Source organism: Tenrec ecaudatus, chromosome 13 (assembly GCF_050624435.1).
Source record: "Tenrec ecaudatus isolate mTenEca1 chromosome 13, mTenEca1.hap1, whole genome shotgun sequence".
Classification (NCBI taxonomy): Eukaryota; Metazoa; Chordata; class Mammalia; order Afrosoricida; family Tenrecidae; genus Tenrec; species Tenrec ecaudatus.
In genome coordinates, this window is record NC_134542.1 from 92,617,266 (window position 1) to 92,642,968 (window position 25,703).

At 39.6% G+C, this 25,703-nt stretch overlaps 1 protein-coding gene and 1 non-coding gene across 8 annotated transcripts in view; both read right to left on the minus strand.

The window, feature by feature from the left end:
- The window catches only part of MBD5 (methyl-CpG binding domain protein 5), a 457,957-nt gene that overhangs the window by 143,462 nt on the left and 288,792 nt on the right, over window positions 1-25,703 (minus strand). The gene's annotated exons all lie outside the window — the stretch shown is intronic.
- On the minus strand, window positions 16,345-16,474 carry LOC142425171 (U8 small nucleolar RNA). Its single transcript, XR_012779531.1, has one exon. It is a non-coding gene; the product is annotated as a U8 small nucleolar RNA (small nucleolar RNA).

The following is a 25,703-nucleotide window of genomic DNA, read 5'->3' on the forward strand; positions in this document are numbered from 1 at the left end:
TTCTGATTTACAATCTCTTTGGGTTTCTGAGACAGCAATCGCTTAACATACCTAGAATACTTTTATTTTTCTGATACAGTCATTGACTAAGAATTTCTTTTTCAATCAATAATTACTCACTTTTGTAAATTCAAGCTACCTGCTTATTTCTTTAATCATTTCAGATTTTCGTATGTATCCTCTATCAGTTATTTCACAGCCAAGTCCTTGGAGGTTTAAATATGCCATTCGCTATCCATTAACTCTTAATAACCATGGCGTGGCTTGCTCATTATGATCTTTGACTATGAAAGGTGACATAATCTGGAATAAAACAATAAAAAAAAGGATTTCTTCCAAGTGTTCATTCTTGTTGTTAACCTCCAACTTTCTTTCTGGAGAAAGTTTATTATTTTCATTTGACATTAAGACAACTCCACTCACACTGTCTATTTACTGCTCAGGCTTTAGTTTCAGTACATCTACTTCTTTTCCTCCCAATTCTTTGAAAAAGCTGTGGGAACTAGCAATGATATATATTAAACTTTTTACAACATTCTATTGTCTTATATTTGGATAACCTTTGAGAATAACAAATCTGTTTTTCTGCTGCAAATGATATTTGATACTGATTTCCTACTTACTACAGTTTTGTACTATTGGGATATAGTCAAAATCTTTTAATTAAAATCTTATTATCATTTTAATGTTTATAAACTTATAGTTATATGAAGGAGATTTTAAAAGTTTATGAAAAACCACTACTAGCTTTGCGCAGTGGCGATATGTATCGTAGCCAGTGAGGCTTATCCGAGGCACGGTTACTGCTAAAACTGAAAAAAGAAAAGGTAAACCACTACTACCTTTCAGTTTAATAGTTCTTTTCTGTTATTTTTATGGTTGTTGTTAAAGTGATGGAAGGGCACAGCCTTTTTTTGTTTTGGCTTGCTGCTTCATTTATTAATTTTTTCTTTTCTCTTTTAATTCGACGTTTCAATGAACTTTTGAAGCCTCAATGAGCTACAGAGTTGTATGCTTTGTAAATTATGTGCCAAAAAACTCCTGTTATAAAAACTCAAAATCAAAACCAAAGAACTTTTGAAGCCTCTTTGTATTATTTTTATAATAAAAATTCAAGTTTTCAAAAATAGTCAAATTTTCATAAAAGTATTAAGACTCTAGCAAAAATAGTGATATATTGCCTTCCTAAGGAAATATTCTATTCCATCTCTGTTTTAGAGCTTGGATTCTGAGGACTCTGTTTTCAAAGGGGTCGGGATGGCAGTGGAGGCTCAGAATCCACCTGTAGAGTCCTCACATAGATTAAGCTTCCATTGAATGCTTTCTGATCATCAACCAAGGATATACAAAATCTTGCCCTCAGGCAGAAGAATGCTTTGGAGAGTGGACTGCCTCCTCTGGGTCTCTGGCCAGCCCAGGGAGGAGCCGGCTCTTTCTGGGAGGCTTGCCAAGGTGCGTCTTTGAAGGAGGTCACTGTACTGTGGAGGGTGTAGGGGCTGCACAGTCATAGTCACGAGGCATGCACTATCCGTTTGGCCCTGATGGGCCTGGTCTGAAGGACTCGGACCAATCTTGTAAGCCCTTCTAACTAACTTTGTATGTGCCCTACACACGGTCCTGTCCCTGCTTCTGCAATCCCTGCTATGGCTGGGATGTACTGATCTGCCACCAATCATGCTTTTGTGACAGTTTCCTTTGCCACTCCTCCATACCATATATGTCTTGAGGCTAAAATGTGAACCCTCAGATACCTTTATCTTCCTGTTGAATATAATTATAGTAATTACATGTATTTTATATGAAGTATCTCAATCATTCCAAAGTTGTTTCATTTGGATTAACAATATGAAAATTTATAATGGCACCAATATTAAGAATACAACCCACAGAAAATTTGTTACTTTCCAAATTACCAATAGATGGTCAAGAACCATGTTTGTAAATACCTAATCACTCAAATACAAATAAGTATTTTATTACATTTAAAACTATTTCTAATTTATGCCTAATTCTATGTGAGTGTTCATGAAAATAGTGGTACTGTGGAACAACATTAACCCAGAGCTATTCAAAATGAGTACTTTTTAAAAAGAACGAGATAAACATTTTATGTCAATTTTTCCAGCCCTACGAAAACAATAATATTTTATCACTGCTAATTTAGTATCAAAACTTAAGCCACTTGGATTAAAAAGTTGAATTATTTACTGAAAAGAAATTTAATCATTGCTTCACATTTACCAAACGGTAGTTATTAAGAAGTAAAAGAAAAGACTAAAATAAGGAAATTTGATGTAACTCTTTAATTCTGCAAAGCTGTGCTCTTAAACTCTTAAAACAGGTTAGCAATTTTGGAGGTTAATGTGAAAAAGTAGCTATACAACGCAGGTCAACTTTGAAATTTATCGGGAAACCAAATGTCATTAAACTGATATTTTACTATTTTATCTTTGCTTGGAGTAGTTAGGGATTAACATATAAATCCGTTTTACTCTTATAAACTATCATTTTTTTAAGGAGTGAAAATATGTATAACGTAATGAACACTGCAGAAAGAATTAAAAGAAAAAAGCTATTCATATAGCTTATCTCGAGTTCTCCACATATACTCTGAATTATAACAGGAAAGAAGGTTATTTAGAGAGGGTTTCCAGGCTCACTTCCAAATCTTGACTACATAATAGCTAATATCTGTACAGTGGGAACATCTTTTCAAGTGAATTTAATGTAATGACAAAATGGATACTTCTATTTAATTTGTTCCATGACAACCTTAAGAAAAACGTATTCAAGAAAGAAAAAAAGAAAAGAAATACGTATTCACTCCGCTCACAGAACTTCTGCCACACAAAGTTCAAATGCAAAGTAGGGACTAACTTTTCTTCCTTATTCCAGGTGCCCACTGTCAAGACCATTCACGGAGAGAAAGAGGATGAGGCGCAGTTCACCCTTATCTGCGGTTTTGCTGCCCTCAGTCTGTTACCTTGCGTCAGTCACGCCACCATTCCCATGGCCTGATGATCCAGAATCACTGGATGCAGACGACATTTGCGCAAACGGTTTTCAGTCTATTGCTATAATTGCCCTCTTCTATTTTTAGTGATTGCTAGTCTCCTCCACAAACAGCACACCACCCGTCGTCATTGTGGAGTCAATTCGGACTCAGAGTGCGACCCTTTGAGGTAAGCCTGAAACACCCCTTAGGATTTCCCCACCTCCAAGCAAGGACATTGCTCCCAGATCGTGATGTTCAGCATGGGGGATTTTTGTCCCCATGGGACATTTGGCAATATCTGCAGACAATGCTGATTATTATAATGAGAAAAGGGGGTGTGACAGATAACTACTGGGCAGAAGCCAGAGATATTGCTAAACATCCTACTATGTATCGTACTGCTCCCTTCCCCGTCCGAGGAGCACCCAGTTCAAATGCCAAGAGGGTGGCAGATGAGGAAACCTGATCTCTTTGAGCTCAAGAATGACTATAGTTAGAGGAAGTAACAGTTGGTGTGATTCACTGAGAAAAAGTCTTGATTACTGGTAACAAAAATAAGGATTAACTTTCCAGCAAATTACAGTGACCTGTATCTAACACCTGGAAGTTCTAAATGATGTAATGAAGATTAAAAATGAAAATTAATATAGCACACGAATGACTCAATATAGTATAAATTAATAAACTTATAATATAATATAAAAATTAATTGGTATGTGTGGCCACTTGTTGCCCCTGACTGTCCCAAAGTGTTGTCAACTTCCTTATATTATAGGGAAAAAGCTACTGTATACAAACATTTTTGGGGTGAAGACTGTGTAGTATGGCAGAGACGAGATGAAAACCACGGATGCACATGGTAGACAACTGGGGAGGAGGTGGGGAAAGGAAAATAAAAGGATGAATATAAGGAAGAAAAGGGGAGCAGGGTCATGGGGCACTAACCCACCCAAGGGGAAGGTACTATTTATATCTCCACATGGAAAGTGGGACCAGACTTCAACCCAGTGCCGCAAGGTGTGAATGCAAGATTCCGGCATGGAGTAGGGAACCAGTGGAGAGGTCTGGGAGGCTGGTCCCAGCACCAAAAACGAAGTGGATTCCTGCCCCTCCCCCGAGAAGAATTTGTTTCAAAGGACGACATTGATTCTGCAGCTCCGGGAGATGGACATATCTGATCAGAGCACACGGGAGCAAATGTAAGGGGAGGGGGAGAGAGTGGAAAACAGCCTGGCCCACCAGGCCGTGAGGATGATGTTCCTGATTAGAGCAGCCAATCCACAGAGAGGACAACATGGCTGGCCCCACTATGAGACATGATGCCCCTCAGTGACCAATGGCGCTATAGAGGACAGCACCGGAGACACAGAGTGGGAACTGCACCTGACCTGATCCCACCACACCGAGGCAAAGCACTGGGGGAGTGCAGCGGAACAGCAAGGGAATGGAGTGGCAAGGTCCCCAGGGAATGCTGAAAGTGCACTTTGGGGCCAGGGCATGGTGCCCCAACTGACTGAACTGGAAAACACCCCTAAAGGCCAACAAACAATCCTTGAACTAACTATAAGCTTTTCTTTCTTGATGTGTTTTGTTTTGTTCTTTGTCAGTGGTTTGTTGTTGTTTTGTTGTCTGGTTGTATACTGTTGCTTTGTTTTCCTCTGTCTTGTTTTTGTGCATGTTATTATCTCCACAGGTCTGTCTAAATAAGACAGGCTGGATGAACTATCTGGAGGAAAAACAACGGGACTGACAGTTCTGGGGGGACTTGAGATAGGGGGAGGTGGGGGGTAAGGAAGTGGTGTTAACAAACCCAGGGACAAGGGAACAACATGGAATCTAAATTGGTGGTGAGGGGGAGTGGCAGGCCTGGTAGGGAATGATCAAGGTAAGGTTACGTAACGAAGAGGTATAGCTGTAACCCAGGTGGGGACGGAACATGATAGTGGGGCAGGTGAAAAGTCAAGGGAAATAGAGGAAAGAGCTAGGAGGCAAAGGGCATTTATAGAGGTTTAGACAAAGATGTGTACATGCAAATATATATATGAGGATGGGGTCTATATTTATAGGTTTAGTATTAAGGTGGCAGAAGGACCTTGAGCCTCTACTCAAGCACTCCCTCAATGCACGAATACTTTCTTCTATTAAATTGGCATTCTATGATGCTAACCTTCCCGACACAACTGCTGAAGCCAAAGCGGGTGAACAAGTAAATGTGGTGAAGAAAGCTGATGGTGCCCGGCTAGCAAAGGAGATAGTGTCTGGGTCTTAAAGGCTTGAAGATAAACAAGCATCCATCTAGCTCAGAAGCAACATAGCCCACATGGAAGAAGCACACCAGCCTGTGCAATCACGAGGTGCCAAAGGGATCAGATATAAGGCATCATAAAAATAAATCTTACCATAGTGAATGAAGGGGGAAGTGCAGAGTGGAAACCCAAGGCCCAGTTGTCGCCCACTGGAGATCCCCTCACAGATGGGTCTAGGGGAGGAGGTGAGTTAGTCAGGGTGCGATGTAGCACCGATGAAGAATACAGTTTTCCCCCAGATCCTAAATGTTTCCTCCCCCCAAACTACCATGATCCGAATTCTACCTTGCAAGTCTGGATAGAGCAGAGGTTGTACACGGGTGCATGTAGGAGCTGGAGGCACAGGGAATCCAGGGTGGAAGATACCTTCAGGACCAGGGGTGTGAGGGGCGATACTGGGAGATTAGATGGTGAGTAGGTTGGAAAGGGGGAACTGATTACAAGGATCTACATGTGACCTCCTCCCTGGGGGACAGACAACAGAAAAGGGGGTGAAGGGAGACGCCGGATAGGGCAAGATATGACAAAAGAATAATCTATAAATTATCAAGGGCTCATGAGGGAGGGGGGAGCGGGATGGGAGGGGGAAAAAAAAAAGAGGACCTGATGCAAAGGGCTTAAGTGGAGAGCAAATGCTTTGAAAAAGATTAGGACAAAGAATGTACAGATGTGCTTTATACAATTGATGTATGTATATGTATGGATTGTGGTAAGAGTTGTATGAGCCCCTAATAAAATGTTTTTAAAATTTCCTTATATTCTCGGCATTTTATATAATGACTCTAATCTTGGGAAGGCAGAAACCAGACAATTAGCATTTGCAGACTCTCTTCTGGTGAGGTGGGTACCTACTCAGCAAGCAGAGCCACAGAGCGTGATGTGGGATTGTAAGTAAGTATACTGAGGATTCAACTCTCCTCCAAAAATCAGCCGATTCATATTCCCTGCATCTCGTGTGTCAGAGTAGGCTGTATTTAATAGGGTTTGTATGTATGATATTTTAGAAGATAATTGCCAGACCTTTCTTCTGATGTGCTTCTTGATGAACTTAAATCTTCTACCTCTTAGCTAGCACCCAAACTCATTAACTGTACCACCCAGGGGCCCCAACTAGCTTAGGGGAGACTTGGCATGCTGCTAGCGGCACTGAGTTATTTGGGGATGATAGTGGGGTTCTGATTCATGCGTTCTAACTGCCTAGTGCCGGCGGAAATAGTTGTTTTGCTAGAGTAGTTTCTAGAATGTGCTTGAAAAAGTTCTTGCTGACAGTTTCAGAGATAACTCTCTGGTCTGGTTAGAATCTGTTGGCCACCTTTGTATATGATCCTATGCTGGCTAAACTGGTCAGAGGATTTAGTTGTTTGCAATGAAAAATCAGTTGAAACAAAAACTTAAAATGTGAAAAAAGAAAAAAACAATACTTAACTGTTTCATGTTATTAAAGAGTCACAGTCCAAATGTGGTCTACTATATGCTGCTAGGAAACCATGGTGTTTTCCAGCCTGGTGCTTATATCATTTTCATTAATTAAACATTATACTTGGAGAAGATGAAAGAGAGGCAGAAAGACAAGCTCAACTCTGTGACCTTCAACATCAGTATTTAACATAAAAGTGGTACATGGTAGGCATTAAATAATGCTGCTAAAGGTTAAACTGAATTCAAAGTGATGTTTTAAAAAAGTTTTCTTCTCAAATGTTAAGGGAAAATAAACATTTAAAAAGTTAAAAGCAGAAATGCTCTAAAATGTAAGTAAAGTCGCATGTACATGATTGAAAGGAAGCTCTGAGTGTCGAGTTAAAGAAAATACTTTCATCCACATTATTATTGCTACTTTTTATGTCAACTTGCACATCTGCCCCCGAACTCATTTTTCTCTATGTCCCAAAGTTCAGAGCGGAGGCATTCTCTTCCTCTCACCTCAACCTCAAGGCAAAGGAACAGACCTGTTACCTTCAGGCTTTCCTATTGTGGACAAACATGGGAACGGCTGGCTAGCAAAAGCTGGCCTTGAATTTGCTTCCCTTTTAATATCACATTACACTGTATATTACACTCAGGACCAATCATGAGAGTAGCGATAACATAAGAGTAGGGGAAAGGTGGGGTGAGAAGCTGAGAAAGGGGAACTGATCCCAATGGTTGACATACAACCCCACTCCTCCTCCACCTCCTAGGGGAACAAACAACAGAAATGTGGGTTAAGGGAGACAGCAGATGGTGTAAAATATGAAAATAAAAATAATTTATAAATTATCAAGGGTTCATGAGGGTGGGAGGGAGGGAAACAAAAGAAGATTTGATACCAAGGGCTCAAGCAGATGAAAATGTTTTAGAAATGATGATGGCAACATGTACAAATGTGCTTGATATAATTTCTGTGTGGATTGTTATAAGAGCTGTAAGAGCCCCCAATAAAATGAATTATTAAAATTAAAAAATTAAATTGAAAAATGTTTTGAAAACGATGACAACATATGTACAAATGTGCTTGATATAATTGATGTATGGATTGTAATGAGCTATTAGAGCCCCCAATAAAGTAATTTATAAAAAAATTAACAAATTCATCAATTATTAAAAAAATAAACTACATTATACTTGGAAACTGTTCAATTAAATACTTGTTAATTAACTATACTTTAAGGCAATTTCAAACACACACACACACACACTGAATACTTTAACTTTTGACTCATAACAAAAAAAGACATCTACATATACTAAGAATATATGTATTATGGGTATAAATGGGCATTTGTATGGTCAAGTGGGTGCATACAGGCTTTTAAGTACACATACAGGGATTTAGTCTGAAATACATGAATGGTTTTTGTGTAATATCAGCTTTGTAACATCCTTAAAAACATAAAAAAAAACCCACCTCGCTGTCATCAAATCCATTCCGACTCGTGGAGACCCTATAGGACAGGATAGGACTGCCCCTGTGGGTTTCCAAGACTGCAATGCTTTATGGGAGTGAAAGCCTTTGCCTTCTCCCTAACAATGGCTGGGAGATTTGAATTGCTAACCTCATGGTTGGCAGCCCAGCAAGTCACCCATTGTATCACCAGGCGCTCCCATGTAACATTCTAGGTTTGGCAAATTGGCAACTAGTTAATCTCTGCAATCTCAGCAAATATGCCCGCATATTACATCAGTACTGAGGTCAGATCATCCTGGGGTCATCTCTTAAAGGGAGGGCAAAGAACCACAGTAGTTTTGGATGGGTGCCACAAAGTCAACTCAGGCATGATGAATAATTTTAATGAGAAAAATTTTTTAAAAGTCAGAGCCTGATTGCTGAAGAGCAGTTTATCTCATACATGCTTTCATTAAGAAACCTCTAATACATGGAACCAGTCTCAGAGTCTCCAAAATGGTGATTCAACGTAAGAAAGTTTTTGGCCATTTTTCTAGTTAAGCCATAATGAATCTTTATGCCACAGCTGTGCTCAGAAATTGGAGTTCTTAGTAGAATTACTAAACTGAAGAGAAACTTGAAGTCAGCACGTATGGTTGAGAGAATGTCGCCGATGTCGCCGACAGCATTGCTAAATGCAGCCTTGCCACAAACCTTCAATGGTAAAAACTACAATAACCATGATGTGGGATGAAGCGGAGCGCAATAAAATGAGGTACGCCGCCTTTTAAAGTCCTGGCCTTTCAATAATGGAGATGAAAGAACATGTTTGTTCCCCACCCCCCACCAGATTCAATTTCACAAGGATCATTACTGTGTTAAAACATCATCTGGTTATTCAACATGCATTTCTCACACTGCAGAGCTATCACTGAACAAGAGCTATTATGCTCCAAGTTGACTGAATTCTACCAAAATCATGAGTGGAAATAAAAAGTTTTATTAAAAATATTCTCTCTCTGCTCCCTTAGAGTTCTAATTAAGTCTATTTAAAAATCAAACTGTTTGCTTTCCAGTGGCATGACAGTACCAAATTTATTTATTTTTTCTTTAACTAACTTCTGTTCTTAATAACATTAAAATTTAATTTTGTAGTCATATCAACACAATTCTTTTTGAAAAATAGATAAGGACTATATATAGTTCAACTATGTGTTTATTCTAGCACGTAACTAAAAGATAAGATGCAGGCCTTCATTACGCTATAGGGTGATAATTAGAACTATGGCTCACGGGCTAAATTACTTTTCTCAGTTACCCTGCCAACAAAGTTGGTGGAAAATTAGAGGGAGAATTGTAGAAAATAACAAGTATTGCCCCAACACATGAACTTTAAGTACTAGCAACTCTTCATTTTAGTTTTATTTTCATGGTATTTAAACATCAAACTCCTCATGCTCCTTGAGCTCAACCATGTTTCATCCACTTAGCTTCCCCATTGAACATCACTTAGCGCCTGTTCTCTTGCTAACCATGCCTCTCCTCTGGAATCTTGCCTTTGTCACTCCACTGCTTCTTGCATGTGGCCCCTTTTCTGTTTAAGAAGAAGAAAAGGCCAATCGGATCAGCTATATCAAAAACATATAAAAGGACTAGGACTGGGATGTTTCCCTCATTTCTAATCCCTTTATTTTGTACTGGGTACAGAAAGATAGTGCGCTAATATGGAACAGGATTTCCCAAGGCTCTCACTCATACGATAATTCAAAAGATTTCAAAAGTGCTTCATCAGTTGGAATCATTTTTTGAATTTTTAGTACATTTCATCAAGATTAATGAATGATAATTCTGTTTTCTGAAACTGCCAAGAAGATCATGCTCCCTACCCCACACTGCAAACAGCTCCTGGGTAAGTATTCACTATGGAGATTTTTGCTCAGGTTTTGGGTGGCTGACCGTTCTAATCTATTCAAGGTCTGGGCAAGTTACATGTAATTCCTTTAGAAGGCTAAGGTCTGCCTTTATTACAAGGTCGAAACCAGTGGCTCTCAACCTTCCTAATGCCGCGACCCTTTCACACAGCTCCTCATGTGGTGGTGACCCCCAACCATAAAATCATTTTCGTTGCTACTTCATAACTGTAATGTTGCACTGTTATGAATCATCATCCTGATAGGCAGGATGTGTTTTCATTGTTACAAATTGAACATTATTAAAGCATAGTGATTCATCACAAAAATAATATGTAATTCTATACTGTGCAATATTTATTTCTAACGACAAATAAATGAAATTTTGTCTTGAAGCATGATGTAGCACGGGTAACAGTCTTCAAGCTGGGTACTGATATGTGGGCATATCTGCCTGGTGATGGATAGGAGTGGTGTCTTGGTTCCTAAGACCATCAGAAATATGTGAAAGGTTCCTTTGACATCCAAAGGGGTAGTGACGCACAGGTTGAGAACCGCTAGTCTATACCATTCCAATTAAAAACATTAAAGCAAATGCTGAAGATGGGATTATCTCTGAACAACTTTTAAAAATATATATTTTACACCACAGAATTGCCCTTTCTTCTAAGATTTAAATGAGGGGATACCCCACCCCGCCACCCCCCAAAAAACCCTGGAGTTTTCTTTCCGAAAGTTATGTATTTAAACTTGTTTTTACAAAATAACTTTATAACCTGCAAACTACTCTCCAATACACTTAATACATTTGTCAAATCCATGATTCCATTCCTGGAAACATTTTTCAAGCTCATGTGTTTGGATGACTGGACAACACATCCCCTGTTTTTTTTTCTACACCTTTTCTGTGTCATCAAATTGCTGTCCTTTCATGTCCCTCTTCATCTGCGGACACAAAAAGAAGTTACATGGAGTGAGGTCAGGTGATTAAGGTGCGTGGGGCAAGAGAGGCATGCTGTTTTTGTTTTTGCCAAAAACTGATGCAATGAGATTGCTGTGTGAGCAGGTACAGTGTCATCTGGCAAAAACAATCCCTGTCTGCCACAAATCAGACCTTTTTAATCTCACACTATTATGGAATCTTTTCAGAACCTGTAAATCAGTGGTTCACAACCTTACTACTGCCGTAACCCTCTAATACAATTCCTCATGTTGTGGTGACCCCCCAACCATAAAATTATTTTTATTGCAACTTCATCACTGTACTTTTGCTACTGTTATGAATTGCGCAACCCCTGTGAAAGGGTCGTTCGACCCCAAAGGGTTCACAAGCCACAGGTTGAAAACTGCTGCTCTAAATAGAAAGCTTGATGAACAGTCTGACCTGGTGGAACAAACTCCAAATGTACTACGAGTGGACATTTTTATCCTTTTGGGAAGTTCACACACATCTCGAATGAGGTTCATCATCAACCAACATTTCACCTTTTGTGAAACAAGAAAAAACCACTCGTACACTTGAGTTTTTCCCATAGCGCTGTCCTTGTAAGCTGTGTTCAATATCACAACATTTCTGTAGCATTTTCTCAATCAGAAAAAAAAATGTTCACAGCCATACTGTTCTTTTAAACTGGCCATCACATTTATAGAGGTCTAAATAAAGGCATGTACATTTGCAAAAATATTTATATATGAGGAAATAAATCTATGTGCATATGTTTATAGGTTTAGTATTAAGATTGCAGATTGACACTGGGCCTCCACTCAAGTACTCCCTCAATGTAAGAATACTTTCTTCTATTAAACTGCCATTCCATGATGTTCACCTTCCCGACATGATCGCTGAAGACAAAGTGGGTGCATAAGGAAATGTGGGGAAGAAATCTGATGGGGCTCAGCTATCAAAAGATATAGCATCTGGGGTCTTAAGGACTTGAAGGTAAACAAGCAGCCATCTAGCTGAGAAGCAATAAAGCCCACATGGAAGAAGCACACCAGCCTGTGTGATCACGAGGTGCCAAAGGTATCAGTTATCAGGCATCAAAGAACAAAAAAGCCTATCATTGTGTGCTCACCTTCCCAATATGATTGCTGAGGACAAATGGGTGCAAATGGTATCAGGTATCAGGCATCAAAGAACAAAACATCAAATCATTATGAATGAGGGAGAGTGCAGATTGCGGACCCAAGACCCATCTGTAGGCAACTGGACATCCCTTACAGAGAGGCTGCAGGGAGGAGACCAGCCATTCAGGGTGCAGTGTAGCAACGATGAAACATACAACTTTCCTCTAGCTCCTAAATGCTTCTTCTCCTGATCCCAATTCTACCTTACAAATCTGGCTAGACCAGAGGATGTACACTGGTACAGACAGCAACTGGAAACACAGGGAATCAGGACAGATGATCCCTTCAGGACCAGTGGTGAGAGTGGTGTTACTGGGAGGGTGGGGTAGGGAGTGGGAATCGATTACAAGGATTTACATGTAACCTCCTCCCTCTGGGCTGGACAACAGAAAAGTGGGTGAAGGGAGACGTTGGACAGTATAACATATGACAAAATAATAATTTATAAATTATCAAAGGTTCATGAGGGAGAGGGGAGCAGGGAGGGAGGGGAAAATGAGGAGCTGATACCTAGGGCTCAAGAAGAAAGCAGATGTTTTGAGAATGATGATTGCAACAAAAGTTAAAATGTCCTTGACACAATGGATGTATGTATGGATTGTGATAAGAATTATACGAGCCCCCAGTAAATTTTTTTTTTAATTGGCCATCATGAAAAATGAGGTTTGAGAGAAACTGCCTTTATAAAAAAAAATCACTGTGATCGGAGAGAAACTTCCCAGGTGACACCACTGGGTGCACCAACTCAGAGTGAGTTGCTCTATGCTTGCCTAGTGAGAAAAATCCCTACTACGAAAGCTCCACGTAGCAAAACTTCTGTTGTTTTTTTTCCACGGGGTGGAGGGGAGGGGGAGTTATCCCCTTGTATATGCAATAATATAAGCACATGTAGGGGCTGGAAGGCTAGAAAATAGACATTATGAAAGGAATGTTTTTCTGAGTATATTATAGAACCCAAAACAGTCATTTTCTAGAAAGATGAGAACGACTCAGGGCACAGCAATTCCACCTGGCCTTGGGCAGAAACAGGGTGGAAATAAGTATCCAACTTTAGTCAAGCCATGATATCACTCCACAAAATCCAAGGGCATGCTAGTCTATAGTTAGAAATAGGTTTCTCCTTTACTGTGCGACCAGAAACAATGTAAACTCCATGAGCAGTGGCAGGAAAAATGTTTCCAGGATGGTCAGGTGCATACTCATGTCTAGAAATTCAAGGAAGACAGCGACTCTCTGTAGCTGCATATCAGGACATGTTGTGCTCCCAGAGACAAAAGGCATAATCAAGGTCTGTATAATATCAACTCATGAAAATCTCTAACATCTAAAGAACAACTGACTGCTGGGAAAAAAAGTATCTAAATGTTTACTCTAAAGTTAGGGGTATTGTTGTTATCAAAGCCTAGCCTTTCAAATTCAAATTATTAAATATATTAGGAAGATGTTAATTATTTATTCTCCCTTCATCAAATGCCATGGGGGAGGGGATATGTTTTTAAAAAGATTTTTACTATATTGTATATTGCCTGCATTGCTTTTTAAAAAAATTGTTTTATTAGGGGGTCATACAAGTCTTATCACAATCCATACATACATCAATTGTGTAAAGCACATTTGTACCTTCATTGATCTCATCATTCTCAAAACATTAGCTCTCCACTTAAGCCCCTAGCATCAGCTCCTCATTTTCCCCTTTCCTCTCTGCTTCCCCCTCTCTCAGGAACCCTTGATAATTTATAAATTATTATGTTGCCCTATCATGCCCTGTCTGATGTCTCACTTTACCTACTTTTCTGTTGTTTGTCCCCCAGGGAGGGGGTCACCTATAGATCTTTGTAATCGATTACCCCTTTCCAACCCACCCTCTCTCTACCCTCCAAGTATCGTCACTCACACCATTGGTCCTGAAGGGATAATCTGCCCTGGATTCCCTGTGTTTCCAGTTCCTATCTGTACCAGTGTCCAACCTCTAGTCTAGCCAGACTTGCAAGGTAAAATTGGGATCATGATAGTGGGGGAGGAGGAAGCATTTAGGAACTAGAGGAAAGTTGTATTTTTAATCGTCGATACATCGCACCCTGAATGGCTCATCTCCTCCCGAGACCCTTCTATAAGGGGATGTCCAGTGACCTACAAATGGGCTTTTGGTCTCCACTCCACACTCCCCCTCATTTACAATGATTTGATTTTTTGTTTTGATGATGTCTGATACCTGATCCCTTAGACACCTCGTGATCACACAGGCTGGTGTGCTTCTATCATGTGGGCTTTGTTGCTTCTGAGCTAGATGGCCGCTTGATTACCTCCAAGCATTTTAAGACCCCAGACGCTGTATCTTTTGATAGCCAGGTACCATGAGCTTTCTTCGCCACATTTGCTTATGCACCCATTTATCTTCAGTGATCGTCTCATGGAGGTGAGCACACAAATTATATGATTTTTTTGTTCTTTGATGCCTGATAACTGATCCCTTCGACACCTCATGATCACACAGACTGGTATGCTTCTTCCATGTAGGCTTTGTTGCTTCTCAGTTAGATGGCCACTTGTTTACCTTCAAACTTTTAAGACCCAAGACGCTATAACTTTTGATAGCTGGTCACCATCAGCTTTCTTCACCACATTTGCTTATTCACCCGCTTTATCTTCAGCGGTTGTGTGGGGAAGGTGAGCATCACAGAATGACAATTTAATAGAAGAAAGTATTCTTGCATTGAGAGAGTACTTGAGTGGAGGCCCAATGTCCTTCTGCTACCTTAATACTAAACCTATAAATATATGCACATAGATCTATTTCCCCATCCTCATATATAAATATATTTGCAGATGTACATGCCTTTATCTAGACTTCTATAAATGCCCTCTATTTCCTTTGACTTTCCTCCTGTCGCACTATCATGCTCAAGCCCCACCAGGGTTTCAGCAATTCCTCTTGGTTACATTACCCTTGATCATGCCCTACCAGGCTTCCCACACCCTCCTCACCACCAATTTGGATGACTTGTTTCCTTGTCCTTGAGTTTATTAATGCCACTACCTTTCCCCCCACCTCCCTTTATCCAATGTCCCCCCGGAACTCTCAGTCCCGTTGTTTTCTCCTCCAGATTGTTCATCCAGCCTATCTTATTTAGACAAGCCTGAGGGGATAATAACATGCACAAAAACAAGACAGAGCAAAACCAAGCAACAATATACAGCAAAACAACAATAACAAACCAGTGACAAAAAAGAAAAGCTTGTAGTTAGTTCAAGGATTGTTTGTTGGCCACCTGCATTTCTTAGCAAGTAATTATGCCAACTTTAGTGAGTAGATGATCAAGTTCACTTTGCCTTATGGGATAGAACCAATATCCAATTAGCTGCAAATGCAAACTAAAAGTTTAAAATAATTTTGCACGAGAATAAGTAAGTCTTTTACAACTTTGATGTGAACAAGGGGGTTTGGAGTGCAATCCCAAAGCCTGTCTGTAGACAATTGGCTGTCCCCCCACAGAAGGGTTATAAGGAAGGGATGATTCAACCAAGGTGCAGTATAACACCAACAAAACACACATCCTTCCTCTAGTTCCTGAATGCTTCCCCACTCCCACCCACTCCCATGACCCAGTTCTCCCTTACAAATCTGGTAGACGAGTACACACACTGTACAGATACAAGCTCTACATGGAGTTCCAGATAGATATACCCCTCAGGAACAGTAGTGGGAGGAGAGATATCATGAGGGTACAGGGATAGTCAGGGAGGGGGAAGGGGGAGAAGGGGGAACCCATCACAAGGTTGGATAGGCAGCCCCTGAATAGGGGACGAGTAACAGAAATGTGGATGAAGGGAGACAACAGTGTAAGATACGAAGTAATAATAACAATATATAATTGATCAAGGACTCATGAGGGTGAGAGAGAGAGGGAAAAAGGAGCTTATATCAAGGGCTCCAGTAGAAAATGTTTTGGAAATGATGACGGTAACATATGTACAAATGTGCTTGATACAATTGATGTATGTAATGTTATGAGACCTGTAAGAGCCCCCAATAAAATTATTTTAAAAATAAACAATATCAAGGAAAAAATTTAGCATCTTATCATTTGAGTTACCTTATGATCCATTTAAATTTGTTCCAGTTTTTAATATTTTCTGCTTTCTTTTTGATTGAGGTTTTTTTTTTATATAGTCCTGCCCACAAGGAGACGCTAAACACGTATCATGAGAGCTCCGATCATTTTATCTCTGTTCTCCAAAAGGAGGAACAGGTAAGGATTAACCTTACTGACGATTCGATTGAGGTTTTTATCTGTTTTACTTTGTTATTCTTTTTAGGTTTTGTTTGTTTTAAAATATTTCTTTAAGGAATATAGGAGATGTAAATCTGTATTTATGTGAATGTGATACCGGAATTAAATTCCACTAAAACTGTTGGGAAAAAGAGAGAAAATAATAACAATTTATAATGTAACAAGGGGTCACCAGGGGGATGGGGGGAAAAAGAGGAGCTGATCCCAAGGGCTCAACAGAAAGTAAATGTCTAGAAAAGAATGAGGGCAATATTTGTACAACACATATCTACAGATATGCTTGATACAATTGATGTTTGGATTGTTATGAGTTTTAAGAGCACCCCCCCCAATAAAATGATCTTTTAATAAAAAAAAGTCTTTTGAATCTGAACAAAGATAACTTCCATAACTTACAATGTTAGATTTTTATGGTTAAACAGAAATGTTAAGTGTTAGATTAAGAATGGGCTCAGATATTACCTCATTCTCTAAATAACCTTCTAAAATAGTGGGTTTCAAATATGGCTGCCCATCAGAATCATATTCGATTTATTAAATCACTCCATTCCCAGAAATTTTTACTTGGCATGGGTTGGGGAGGCGACAGAGAAATAAGGGACTATAACTTTCCTTGAAACTCTTAGGATTTAGCTTCTTGAGAGATCTTAGCCTTAGCTGGAGTCTTGTTATTAATGTGAAATCTCAAGTCCAACTCCAGATCTATTGAGCAACAATGGCTTTTAAAATTTATTTTCCAGGATTCTAAAATAGCTAATTAAAATAGTTTTTGTTCCCAGTTTAATGGTTTTTTCACAATCTGTCTTTAAAAGGATATCACAATAATTCCTATGCAGACTAAAGTTTGAGAAGCCTGGGTAGGCGATTCCAATGTTCAAACTAGGATTGGGAACCACTGCTTCAAATGTGAAATCTGTAAGATAGATCCTAATCCCCAGGAGGGGAGGAATCATGTCTGTATTGTTCCTGGCAGTATTCCTAACACTTAGCACTGCTTGGTGTTAGTGTTCAATAAATACGAGAAAAAAAAAGCCATTGACTTTTTTTTATAAGTACTTTTATTGGGGGCTCTTACATCTCTTATCACAATCCATACATTTATGTCAAGCACATTTTCACATATGCTGTCATCATCATTTTCAAAGCACTCTCTTTCCTCTTGAACCCCTGATATTAGCTCCCCATTTCTTCCTCCTCCCCCATGAACCCTTGATAAGTTAAAGATTATTGTTTTCATATCTTACATTGTCCTCCATCGCCTCTCACCTATTTTTCAGTTATTTGTCCCTCTGGGATGGGGTTATAGATTTATCCTTGTGATCAATTTCCCCTTTCTCCCCTAACCCTCCCCAAATCCTCCTGGTATCTCTACTCTCCTTGTTGGCCCTGAGGGATTTTTCTATCCTGGATTCCCTGTGTTACGGGCTCTTATCTATAGCAGTGTGCATGCTCTGGTCTAATTCGATTTGTAAGGTAGAATTGAGGTCATGATAGTCGGGGGAAGGAAGCACCAAAGAACCGGAGGAAAGTTGTGTGTTTCATCGGTGCTAAAAGCCATTGACTCTTAAAACCACCCAAGGTGGGCCAGGTGTTTCATCAACACACCCATAGTATATTGTATTCTTTCTTACCTCATTTACCATATTGCACGGTCAACATTCATTTTGCCTGTGTTAAGCAACTTGAGCACAGGAAGGACATCTTCCATGTGTGTAATTTAGTCTAACCATAATACCTGGCACAAACATCAGTACATGATTTATGCTGAATGAATAAATCAAGACAAGTAAAAGCAGCTTTTTCAAGAGCGCAAACACTAGCACTAAGGTGAATTTACTATCATGCTATTTTTATTGGATGGTCACTAGGTGAGTAAGAGATTCATAATACTGGTGGAAGGAAGAAATGTACTTTTTTGTGTATTTTATGGAGTTATTTTTATTTGAACCCATAGAGTTGGGAGATCAGATAATCAATGTTTTTCACATTAAATGTAAGCAGATGCTGCAAAAACATTTGATGTAAGAAACAGATTTCCAATCCAGGGTCCTTCTTTCCCACTCTCAACTATAAAGGACACTCCAATAATTTCTTCCTCAGAGTTCAGTGTTTGGGAAAGCTTTAGCAAACATTTAAAATTTTTGAAAATAATCTAGTATTGATTGCCTACCTTCCAAGAGTATTTTTTGCCCTACCTTTTGGTTGTTGATATGGTGCTACCTTTTATTCAGATTACAGAAATAAGTTTACAGTAAGAATAAGTTACTTAATAGGGTATAATAAAAATTCTAGCTCATATCTTGATGTGAAACAGTGATGTTCTTGCTTATAAAAACAAAATTGGTGCTGGGGCAGCCTCCCCAGCACCAAAAATTAAGTGGATTCCTGCCCCTCCCCCAAAAAGAATTTGTTTCAAAGGACGACATTGATTCTGCAGCTCCGGGAGATGGACATATCTGATCAGAGCACACAGGAGCAGATGAAGGGGCAGGAGGAGAGAGTGGAGCACAGCCTGGCCCACCAGGCCATGAGGATGATGTTCCTGAGTAGAGCAGCCAGTCCACAGAGAGAACAACATGAGACATGATGCCCCTCAGTGACTAAGGGCGATACAGGGGACAGCACCGGAGACACAGAGTGGGAATTGCACCTGACCTGATCCCACCACACCGAGGCAAAGCACTTGGGGAGTGCAGCGGAACAGCAAGGGAATGGAGTGGCAAGGTCCCCAGGGAATGCTGAAAGTGGACTTTGGGGCCAGGGCGCGGTGCCCCAACAGACTGGACTGGAAAACGCTCCTAAGGGCCAGCAAACGATCCCTGAACTAACTACAAGCTTTTCTTTTGTGAAAAAAAAATTGGAAAAAGATTATTGTTGCTGGATTCCTGCTGATGTAAATAAGAATTTAAAATTTTATAAAATGATTTTATAGGATGACACCTGGTCATTTTCTCATTAAATGATTAAGAATACGATTAAGATGTTTCACTTTATACATTTTGAATATAACCTATGAAATTCTTCATGGAATTAAAAAAAAAACCCCACCAAAAAACCTCAATAATTATCATAAGACTCAGCGGAAAACAAAATCAATTCATTTGCTGAAATGCTTATTCATTAATCTTTACTCTGAGAACTATTAAACTTTCCATGTTGAAACAATGATTTATTATTAATAATAATATTTCTTTTCACACAGGAATATCAAAATAATTTTAAAGTCCTGCTTAAAATATACTCATAAATCCACACATATGTGGCTCTTATTAGCTTACTACTTTAACCCATGCTTTTGGTTTAGTCTTAGTTGAAAAAACATAGCAGGCAATATCTCAATTGATGATGGTGTTTGTCTCATGATGATCATTAAACAGGATAGATGTATAATAAAATTAAAATATAGTACAATTTAATCTGAGTTTTCCTTTGACTTACCAGCTTTTATTTCCACTAAAAACAAAAAGTACTATTCTCCTCTGAGCTACAAAAATAGAATCATGTTTCTGAGGATAAAGACCATATAACTTATACTTTGAGAAAGTTAAAAGACATAAAGAAATAATGTAAATATATTATATATATACAGGTTTAAAAAGGTGAAATACTAACAAAAATTTTAATTACCATTTAATAATTAGCCTATTGTTTTAAACAAAAACACACAATTGTAATTTAAAATCAGTGTAAAAAATTAGGCAATTTCTTAGTATAAAACAACATCTTTCGCAATTTAATACACAACCTATCACCTTTATAGAGTGTTGACCGTGATTTGGTATCAAACAGAGGAGAGAAAACTACGTCTGCTACACTTGACTTAGGTAAGGAGGAGGAGATAGAGAGTAGGTAGGGTGGGGGCTGGGAGAGAATGGACACAGTGGTTTGAAGTGTCACTTGAAATAGCTGTCGATGTACATTCTCTAAGTGCATTAACTTAAAATATTAATACTCTGAATTCTTATGGTACACTTAACATAAAGAATTTAACATGACTCACAAGTATACATACTACAAATTACACTTTCTTGAAGGACAGGGGTTATTAATCACATAATAATCATATTAATAATTTTATCACTAGAGCAAAGGATACAATTCTGAGGTTTGAACCTAATATGAATGTTCTATTCTTATACACCTGGAATAATTCGGCTCATTACAGTAAAACAGGCTTCAAATCCCAGTGGGAACACTAAGTTTTTTTTAAAAAGCACTGAGTTTTTGTTTCAGTATCTCTTTGCATTTACAGAAAATTACAAGAAGAAAGTGCGAAACTCTCACAACCCTTTATCTACACCATTCCCCAACTGTTTACATTTTATTTTATTTGCTTGTCATCCATCCATTCATCCAATTAATTTTTTTGGACTATGAGAATAAGTTGGAACAACATGTCCATTCACTACTAAACATTTCTTTGTGTGTTTCCTTAGAACATACCATCATGGTATGGTTATCAAAATCAAGAAATTTTAATATATCAGACTTATAGCTCATAATAAATGCTTCCTCATTTTAAGTGTGTCTCAGGTTTCCTAATGACTAGATTTAGGCTATGCATTTTGGTGGGAACATTACAGAGATGGTGATGCTTAGTGCATCATATCAGGAGGAACATGTAAGTTTAAATCCAGTATTGGTGGTGTTACTTTTGATCACATTGTTAATGTTCACTAATTTCTCCATTCTCAAATTACTGGTCTTCCTTCCAAATAAGTAAGCAAGCTGTGGGACAATCTTTTAAACTATATGGTATGGAATTTTGTCCACTAGTTTTAGCATCCAGTGATGCTTTTCAACCCCACTGTTCTGTCTATCTTAACTTGTCTATACTTTTCTAAAATATGCGCTCTGGTGGATCAGTAGTTGCTCACGCAAAGGACAGCAGTTTAATCCTACCAGGCCCTTTGCCAGAAAGGTGAAGATTACAGCTAGGAGACCCCTGTGGGGCAGTGTTATTTTGTCTTAATATCTCAATACACAACTCTTCTAAAGGAAGAGCTTGCTTATTTATTTCACATATTGACTGATGGGTTCCTATTTTAACAATGCATTCTCCACTTCAGTAATGATATTATTTATTCTGATACTCAAATCATTCCAGATTTGAACAGTGAAGTCTCTTCAAAATGACTCCCATCCCTAAATATATTTTGCAAGCAAATTTTCCTTAACAATAACAAAAGAGTAACAAAAACCATTTCACAGTACACTCTCTTTTAAAGAAAAAAATATTTCCCCCAACTGTTTAATAGCAGAAAATTACTATAATGCCAAATCTTAAATATCCTAAAATATATGTTGGATGAATAATTCCAATAATGATTATTATATTAAACAATGAAAACTACTTCAATTCTTAATGCCCTTCTATGTGGAATGTGAGTGGCAAAATGGAGTATGGGTTTGGCTGCTAACCACAAGGTTACTGGTTCAAATGAGCAGCTCTATGGGAGAAAGATGAGTCTTTCTTCTTCCATCAAGATTTACAGCTTCCATCAAAGCCCACATGGAAGAAGCATACCAGCCTGCTGATCACGAGGTATAGAAGGGACCAGTTATCAGACATCAAAGAATTAAAAATCATGTAAGTGGGTGCCCACCTTCCTGATAAGATCAATGAAGATAAATGTGTTCATAAGCAAATGTGAAGAAAGCTGATGGTGCCTGGCTATCAAAAGATATAGCGTCTGGGGTCTTAAAGGCTCAAAGATAAATAAGTGGCCTTCTAGTTCAGAAGCAACAAAGCCCACAAGGAAAAAACATACCAGCCTGTGTGACCATGAGCTGTCGAAGGGATCACGTATTAAGCATCAAGGAACAAAAAAGCATATCATTGTAAATGTGGGTGAGTGCAGAGAGGAGACTCAAAGCCCATGGGTAGCCAACCGGACACCCCCTTACTGAAGGGTTGTGGAGGAGGAGATAAGCTAGTCAGGGTACATGGTAGCAACAATGAAACATATAACTTTCCTCTAGTTCTTAAATGCTTCCCCCCCCGCCCTCACTATCATGATCTCAATTCTACCTTCCAAATCTGGCTAGACCAGAGGATGTACATTGGTACAGATAGCAACTGGAAACACAGGAAATCCAGGACACATGACTCCTGCAGGACCAGTGGTGATAGTGGCGATGCCTGGAGGGTGGAGGGAATGTGGGGTAGAAAGGGAGAACTGATTACAAGAAGCTACGTATAGCCTTCTCCCTGGGGGGATGGACAGCAGCAAGCAGAGAAGAGGGCGGGGGGAGACGTCGGACAGTGTAACATATGACAAAATAATAATTTATGAATTATGAAGGGTTCGTGGGATAGGGGGAAGAGGGGAGGGAGGTGAAAATGAGCAGCCGGTATTAAGGGCTCAAGTAGAAGGCAAATGTTTAGAGAGTGTTGATGGCAACAAATGTACATATGTGCTTGACACAATGGCTGTATGTATGGATTGTGATAAGAATTGTACGAGCCTCCAATAAAATGATTTTTTTAAAGAAATTTTATAGCTTCAGAAACCCACAGTAGCAGTTACTGGGCTACGATGACTTGGAAACAACTAGATGGTTCTTGACGCTCTTGTATAAGGAGGCCAGGTATAAGTGGGTTATGTGTGGGACTGCTAACTCCGAGGTCAGCAGTTTGAACACACCAGCCTCTCTGGGAGAGAAAGATGAAGCGGTCTGCCCCTCCAAAGATTTGCAGTCTCAGAAACAAAATGTGGACAGCTCTCCTCTGTCCTATAGGGTCACTGTGAATTAGAATCACGTCAATAGCCTTTCTTGGTGGGTGGGGGCTGGGGGGCTATCCTTCTCTATGGCTGAGAGTTTGCCATGGTTTCTTCTCTATCTAATATTTCTTTAAGAGTTAAACATAACATTATGGATTGAATTATATCCTCCCAAAAGATACACTGAAGTTTTCAAACCCTGTGAGGTGAATGTAACCTTTACATTAAGAAAATGTCACAAGAGCATAGGTAGGTCCTAATTGTAATGTTGGCGGAGTCACATCTAACAAAAGAGGTCAGACATAGAAACAGACACATACAGGAGGAACACAGAGTGTGAGAAAGCGTTTGTAGCAGCAAAGGTATGCCAAGCTTTGACAGAAGCCACTAGATGATAGGAAGCGACAAGGATGGTGTCCTCTGTCAGAAACTCTCAGAAGCAATCTATAATGCTGAGGACCTGGCATCCAGAACTGTAAGATAATACATTTCTCTTTGTTAAAGCCACTCATTCTGAGATATCTGTCCAACAGTCCTCAGAAACTAAGACTGTCAGGTATAAACACTTTCAGAGTACAGTTTTGGAGTACTTTAGAAATTATAATGATCAATACTATATAATGACTTTGATGATCTTTAAACCATAGCATATGACTTATAATTAACTAAAAATGTTTTATTGTGAGCTTTCCAAATGACGTTGGTTCATCACAAGCATACCCCTGGAGTTTGATGCTTATGAATGTATACCCCCAAACCCATGGCCATCAAATAGGTCCTGTATCACAGGAGCTTTACATAGGGTTTTTGAGGCTATAAACTGTTAAGGGAGTGGACAGACCCTTCTTCTCCTGTGGAGCACTTGGTGGGTTTAAGCCCCTGACCTTACGGTCAGCAGTCCAACCCTTACCCACAGCACTATCAGTGCTCCTTCCTCTGCTATTTTTTAAAAGGAGAACAACATAAACAGGCAATTTAAAATCACTGAACCGCAACATCTTATAATCAGAAGAGAAATTTGAGTATATTTAGCCCTCTATTTCCCATACTGAAGACTACTGAATATGTATAGTACAAATATAGGTTAACAGGAAGTCTTTAAATCTGTATCTTTTGGAAACGCCAAATGCGTATTAACATGCAGTAAAGAACCTTGTTTGTTTATTTTAGCCTAATACAGAATTTCTCAATGTGATAGAACTTGGATTTCTTAAACATATCATTAATATCTACCTGGAAAGTATTAATTCCTTCATTTTTCTGAAGAGGACTATTCTGTAAAATGTCTTACAGGTAGGAGATGGCAGACCAGGATGGAGGACACATCTGCTGGCCACCAGTGGTTCTGTGTGTCTTGTGGCACATTACTTTCTGTGCAAGCACAACGCCACATCAGGGCCTTTTCCACGGGCATTCTTTTAACCGAGAATTATAAGAATATAATTAATATCTGACATGCTTGGATGCTCTAATTAGTGTCTAGAGACTGCTGCCACACAACTATGATCAAGGGTCCCATGTTGTGCAATCCAACTTCTATTACTGTTCTACACTGTGTGTGACTTTTAAAGAAAATGGTTAGAGTTGGGAAGGTGGGGGCACCAACAAATACACCCTCTCCCAGAAAGACAAAACAAACAACAGCAACCACGGTAAAGACACGGCGCTTGCTTCCGAGGGACTCGGAACACAGGAAAGCAGCGGGGGACTGCAGACAGGCACGGATCAACACTGAGTGAGTGGTCTACGGTAGGAAAATTACTTTCCTCACTGTCTGTGTCCTCTTCCCAGCCTTCTGACTGCTGCCAACTGGAGAAATGGTCCTAGAATAAGAGCCTCTTTCCCTCCCTGCCGCTTGCCCCTGCTTCCAGAAAGAGCTTTTGCACTCAGCTCAACAAGGCAAACATTCCTGGGGGTCTGCTTGCAGTGTGCCAGCACCTCCCCACCCCTGACACAGTCGGCTACACATCTACTGTGAAATCTACTCTGATGGTCAATGTGCTCCCCGAATCCCTGAGCGCCCGATATTCCGGAGCTTTGCAACCAACACTGACCTTCTCCCAGGGATTCGATTCACGTCTGTCTGCTGCCTCTTTTGGTCTATGCTAAGAGCTGCTGACTAAAGCTGCTAAACACTAGGAAGCAAGCATGTTGGGTGTAGGATACACAATGGGTATATTCTGGCATGGCTCTGAGAACAACTCAGACCTCCGTGGGGTTCCATTTGGAGTGTGCCAGCCCACCCTCTCTCTTTCCACACAGTGGAATTGGCTCCTAGCCAACACTACTAGCTTCCCTGCAGATTATACAGCTGGGAAACAGACAGAAGAAACTCTCAGGATGTCAGGTCAAGGCTATTTGTCCTTTGGGGCTGAGGATTACTGACTGACACTGCTGCTAAGGAGCAGACATCTTTGGTGAAGGTTCAACCACACACAAGATACTACAGGGAAGACTGATATCATGAAGTAGACCTCTCCAGAGC